This window comes from Dryas octopetala, chromosome 9, assembly GCF_963921425.1.
Source record: "Dryas octopetala chromosome 9, drDryOcto1.1, whole genome shotgun sequence".
Classification (NCBI taxonomy): domain Eukaryota; kingdom Viridiplantae; phylum Streptophyta; class Magnoliopsida; order Rosales; family Rosaceae; genus Dryas; species Dryas octopetala.
In genome coordinates this window covers 8,179,508-8,186,122 of record NC_141374.1, presented here as the reverse complement: position 1 = coordinate 8,186,122, position 6,615 = coordinate 8,179,508, and the positions used below count along the sequence as shown (strand labels likewise).

At 36.1% G+C, this 6,615-nt stretch overlaps 1 non-coding gene across 1 annotated transcript; it reads right to left on the bottom strand.

The window, feature by feature from the left end:
* Window positions 1-2,886: 2,886 nt before the first annotated feature.
* Window positions 2,887-2,958, bottom strand: TRNAG-UCC (transfer RNA glycine (anticodon UCC)). The gene has a single exon. It is a non-coding gene; the product is annotated as a tRNA-Gly (tRNA).
* Window positions 2,959-6,615: the final 3,657 nt, after the last annotated feature.

Genomic DNA, 6,615 nt, shown 5'->3' with positions numbered 1-6,615 from the left:
TCTCACTCGATCTCTTAGCTAGGTGTTTTCTGTTGAGTGAATTAATATGCATATGTATTTATACATATGCATATGTATCACGTCTTATGTACGTTGCGAATCGAATCTCAGAAAATTAAATAAGCCGCCCATCTCCATTCCCCTATCCCCACTCCCACATGCCCTAACTCCCTCTCCCACATGCACTGCCCCTCTCTATTCCCCTAACTCCCTCTCCCATGTGCACTGCCCCTCTCTATCCTCCTGTTCCCCTACCCTGCATGCCTCTCGGCTCCACTCCACTCCACTCCACTATTTTTTAGTTTTTTTAGATTCTTAATTGTTTATTTTTGTATTAATTAACGGATCTCTTAACCGAAGCTCCAATATATATAAAATATGTTAAGAGTAATATTTTACAACATTAGACACAAGTGTACGTGGTGCACCCCAGTTGTTACAGACAATACCATGAGGCATGAATTATAAATTCTTCAGCCCTCTCACACCGCAGGAATGGAGAAGAAGTCACTGTAGAACGACATGCAAGACGTACTCCCTCTATATATATAGAGATAGATATATAAATACTAGGGGCTTTCCAATTAATAGGAATTAAATGAGGATCCCCTGTGGGGCCCACACGGGTCGTTTTTTTTCGACCGAACTGTCCATTTTTTAAATTTCCATTGATAGATCATCCCTGCAAAAAAATCAATCAAATAAAAAATCATATACTTGTTTGATTAACCAGCCAAACTTTAGGTGTTTGTAGACAAACTTGTTGTTCATCCATTTGTTTGATCCGAATTAGATATCTTAACGGTTTTCAATTTGGTTGAATTTTTATAGGAATAATTTATCAATGTAGATGTAAAAAATGGACAGTTCGTATCGACACAAAACGACCCATGTAGTCCCCACTAGGGGATCCCTCATTAGAAGTCTATTGTATAAATATAGAGATAGATATATATATAAAATATATATATACAATAATGATCACTCGCGCACCGTAGAGCGGAGAATTCCCCGCTCACCTAACCACCCAACAACGAATTTCAATGATTGGAACTGTCCATATTTTAGAGCATCATTCGAAGATCACCCTTGCAAAAAATCAGCCAAATCGGAAACTGTTTAGTCAGTGTATTACTGTCAACATCATTTCAACCTTATCTGATGAATTGTATTTGTCTACAAAATTTGAAGAACCAAACAATTATTGATTTGGCTGATATTTTACTTGCAAAGTGGGCGAGTGATCATTTATGTATATATATATATATATAGATAAAACATTAGACACAAGTGTGCATGGTGCACCCCAGTTGTTACGGACAATACCATAAGGCATGAATTATAAATTAATGTCATATTAATTAATGGATTGGTTACAATTATATGCCTCAATTATACCCCACTTTTCAATTTGGTACCTCAAATTCAAAAATTTATATTAGAGTACATTAATCAACTTCAATATTTCGTCAATTGAGTACCTCCGTTATTCTGACCGTTAGAAAATTCGTTAACTGCTGACATGGCGCTGATGTGGCACATTGACTTGGCTTTTAAAAATATCTTTGTGGACATAAATTAATAAAAAAACCCAAGTAAAATTTAAAAATGATATTAGATATAAGAAATATATAATCCAATAAAAAATGAAGAGAAAGAAAAAAAAATAAAAAAAAAGGGCTGAAAGCTCAGCAACCTCGCAGCTCTAAGCCCTCCTCCTTCCACCTCGATCCCTAGCGTCGGCCACCCAACCCATCCACCAGCCTCCCCCTCTCCGGCCACCAGCTGCATCTTTCTCCTCGGCGCAAGTCCGCAATATTTTTTAGCGTACGTACGTTTTAATACTTACATTCTCCTCAGCGCAAGTCCGCATTATTTTTTTTAATGATACCAAATTCGAGCACTCAGCAACAAAGACCGAGTGCTCGTCATCTATCATCGAGCGATCACTGTCCATGGGATAAATTAATGGGCCAATGGGATAAAAGGGTTGGTGTTAAAATTTGAATATGTTTTATAACTCTACGTGATCTTTAATTAATTATTTGCTTAAATGGTCATCATTTCAAATGTTTATTGAAAATATTTTTTTTGTTTATTTATCTAAACAAAATTAGATATCTTAATGGGGATGATTTGTCTAATTGTTTTGTAGAAATGGTCTTTGAATAAAGATTTAAACAAATAAACGACTCAGGTTGTTGAGATACAATATGGAGTGGCTCAATGATGAATTATTTAAGGGATCCCTTAACTGAAGCTCCAATATATATGAAATACGTTAAAAGTAGTATTTTACCACATTGGACACATGTGTGGTGCATGCACTCCAGTTGTTAAGGACAATACCATAAGGCATGATCGAATTATAGATTCCTCCGCCCTTTGACACCGCAGGCAGGGAGAAGAAGTCACAATCTAAAACTTATGCGTCAACTGTACATTACTATATGAGTGTGTACACTCGTTATAGGTAAGTTTTACTTCTACCTGAGAATTAAGGGGATCGTTTGTAGTTTATTAATCTAAATTTAACCACTCATGAGCCTATATATGGAGGGGAGAGCAATGACATGTGATGACCCGATCATTCAATTCAAAGAGTGAAAATCACAAAGAGAATTGAGAGAGAGCAAGGCAATGAAAGAATGATCCTTGGCATATGATTGAAATCATCAAATCCAAATTAATTATCAAATTTGTTCACCTTTAATGATGCTTCATCTTCTTCTGTTTTTTTATTTTTTCATGACTTCCACGGAAACTCTAAAAACGCTTCTGCAGTTTTAGACCAATTACCAACATTGATATTGCCTTGAACTTGAAGCCAGCCTTCTCCAAGAAATCTGAGGATAAGAAGAAATTAAAAAAAAAAATAGTATTCTATGCGTCCGCCGGGAGTCGAACCCGGGTCTATTGCTTGGAAGGCAATTATCCTAACCGTTGGACTACAAACGCTGTTGTTTGGGAAATTGTTCTTAAAAGTATATAATGACTTGATAGGACTCAAAACAGCAGAGCTATCCAGTGGAATTCATAATATTACAAGACCCACATGGTGATGGGCAACCACTACAATTGAGCCATAATCCCCTTTTATTTTTGGGGTCTTAGGTTTGTCCCATCCAAACACTACTTTGGGCACTACTCTTCAAAATTACATTAAGATTTCCTTTCATACTGCATGCTTGACAATCCCATTTAGCCTAATTATAGGTCAAGTTCACAAATCAAAAATTAGTGTGGCACAATGTCATATTCACTTTGGAAATATCATTATTGTCTTTGGTCCCAACATAATGTAAAATTTTAAATGTATCGTGGGAATTTATAACTTTAGTAGTAGAGTACTTTTCTCCCTACACCCACGAAGAGAGTTTGACACTCTAAATCAAAAAAGAGAGAAAAAAAAAACCATTTTCAATTTGTAAAAATATACAGATAAGTTGATTCAAAAGTACTAGAAACAAAAACAAAAACAAAATCAAGCAAAATAGAAAATCATATATTGACTAAAACAAATTTTTCTGTATTGATTGTGAATTCTACTATTTCAAAGCTCTTGCTGTTTCTGCTTAATCAGGATTGTCAGTCTAAGCTCAGGAAATCACATTAAGGATCCAGAATTGTTCCTGAATAGTCTACATACAATGGAAATAACTCAATCCCCACTTCAATGTGTTCAAACTGTTTGTACAAATGTGTATAGCATATAGTCTATACAAATGTGATCAAAGTTTAGGTAGGTAACATGGTAAAAAGCCTTTTAAAAAACAATTTCAACACTTAGTGGTAGAGTCCATGTGTGCCACGTTATTGTCAAGTCAGTACTTAACGGACTTTTTAACGGTCAGAATAACGAAGGTACTTAATTGACGATATTTCATAGTTGAGATACCATAATGCAACTTTTTGAACTTGAGGTACCAAATTGCAAAGTGGTGTATAGTTAAGGTATGTAATTGTAACTAACCCTAGTTAAAATTTATAAGGTTTTGACAAAATTGCGCTTGAGGCTTTTATATTGTCTTTGAAGTTAGCTAATGTAGTCTCAATTATAAATTTAGTTGTGATTGTACGACACTCACTGTAACACCCTGATCCTCGAGCCCATAAATACACTGAAACTTGCCTTTTAAACCTCTTTTCAAAGAATGAGCCATGCACTTAACATAATAATAAAATACATTTGATAAATCAGAGTGCGAACCCAAAAACAAACATTTATGTAAAAGTTACTGTATAAAATCAGTTAATTCAAAACAAAGCGGGTCCCACTGCCTCAATTTCTCCTCACTGCCTCCTCAGCCTGCTTTACCTGCAAACATGCACAAACCCTACACCACAACCATGGTGTACCGGGTCATTCAAACAAACAACCCGGTAAGCTCACTAGAGCATGTATGAGTGAAATAACTTAAACAATAATCCTCAAAATTCTTTAAGTTCCAATACTCAAAAATAATCCACAATAAAATCGATAATTACTCAATCACATAATAATTCCATCACCAATCATCCAAGCATCAAGATAAAATCATAAATCCTAGTATTCAAATCAAAACCCATCAATAAATAATAATCATTCCACAAATCAAAAGCTTAGTCGTCAACTATTAACCTCAATAATATTCTCAAATCATTCTCGTCTTAAATAATAACCTCAACGTATAATCACCATCAATTCCATCCTCAAGATTCAAGCCTACACTTTACCAAGTCCTAGCGTAACCAAGTCCTAGAAAACAAATGCACACAAAAAATCAAGCAAACAGTTAAACTAACTAATTTCACTCACATCGCTCTTTGAAATCTCCCAGTTTTAAAATACGTTTTGAAACTTTTCCCAAATGATCAAAAGAAAGAAATATATCAAATATTCGTTGTAATGAATTCTTTCACATCTTAACAAATACCAATAGAAGGTTCTATATAACAACTTCAACTTTGAAATTCCTTTTGAACATAGAAAATAATGGGAAGTAATAGAAATGTTGTATCTTATAAAATTTCTAGCTAAAACCTCTTTTTGAGTCTTGAACTGATAGAAAATAACTAAAAATATTTTTATCTAATAAAGTTTTTCCTTTTTGTAAAAAAAACGTTGGCCATATAAGCACCCAATTGACAGGCTCCACATTGGTACCGTACAAGACCGTCGCACCAAGTGGACCGTCTACATAACTCCACCCGTACCGTCGCAACACCGTCATACGAGTGGACTTACGGTGTCCCTTGTACCGTCGCAACGCCGTCATACAAGTGGACTTACGGTGGCCCTTGTACCGTCGATTCGCCGTCGTACAATAAGCCAAAGTGTCGTATGTGCACGTAGATTACCCTTCCACGCGCACCGTCGCAACGCCGTCATACGAGTGGACTTACGGTGTCCCTTGTACCGTCGCGACGCCGTCATACAAGTTAACTTACGGTGGCTCTTGTACCGTCGAATCGCCGTCGTACAATAGCCAAAGTGTCGTACGTGCACATAAACTACCCCCAAAGGGTGAGGCATTCCGGCACACAGCCCAAAGCTTATGTGTGTGCCGTGATGGGTCCCAAATACCTATATGTATCTGTACCTGTGAGTGAGGGTGCTAATATGGCGGTTTGCTTTGCAACTTTCTAAAACCATTCTTGTAAATAGACAAAGTCTGCAAATTACGATTTCTTAAACTTTTTACAAATCCTCAAATCATGCATTTAATAATTCGTCTCAAAATAATATAGCTCTTAAAACCATGAAATCAAATGCTAAGCCAAAAACATTATAAATTCATATGCTCATCTCATGAATCCAAATAAAAAAACTTCCAATGGTTGGCGCTAAAACCAAATTTAAAATATTATCTTATGCATAAAAATAAATCTCAAATAAGTACTTCAAAACCCTTTATAGAACATTATTGTATAAATCATTAAAGTAAGAATAAATCTCAAATTCAATTCTCAATGGATTAAATTGGAGAAATAATCAATCGGAAACCATAAACCCTTCACTTGTTTGCTGTTCATACTCACAGTCTACTGCATAATAATTGCTTAATCCTCACTCATATTCCTTGACAATAAACATTTCTTCTCTAATTCAGCAATTATCGTCATAACATCTCTATAATTCTCAATTAATCCTTTAGTCTCAAATCCTCGTCAATTCCTTCTCATGATCTAAATCCTATACTTAGCCTCCTCTAACAAATAACAACAAACACACAAAACAGATAATTTGCTAACGGTACTCTACGATATAACTAGATAAGTTTCACTCACAGTTCAACTACGTAAAAGACTGAAATACCCTTCACGGTGCCATTGCTCGGATACCAAATCCGACAACATAACGGCATCGGGAATGAGACTTCCTGAGCCTGTGTACCTGTTAAGACCAGACAACGAACTTAAATATATACAGAATTCACAACTGGTCGTTTAGCGTCCAAAACGGGCGGCCACCACCACACACGGTGGCTGCCCGACCTTAAACAACACAGAAATTTCACAGAACTCCCCAAACAACCTCCAAGGATTTCCTAGAAGTTCAATGTGGGCAAAATGAGACAAACGGCCGCTGACGAGGCAGTGGTGGCAGCGGCGTCAGATCCTAAAAAAAATTGT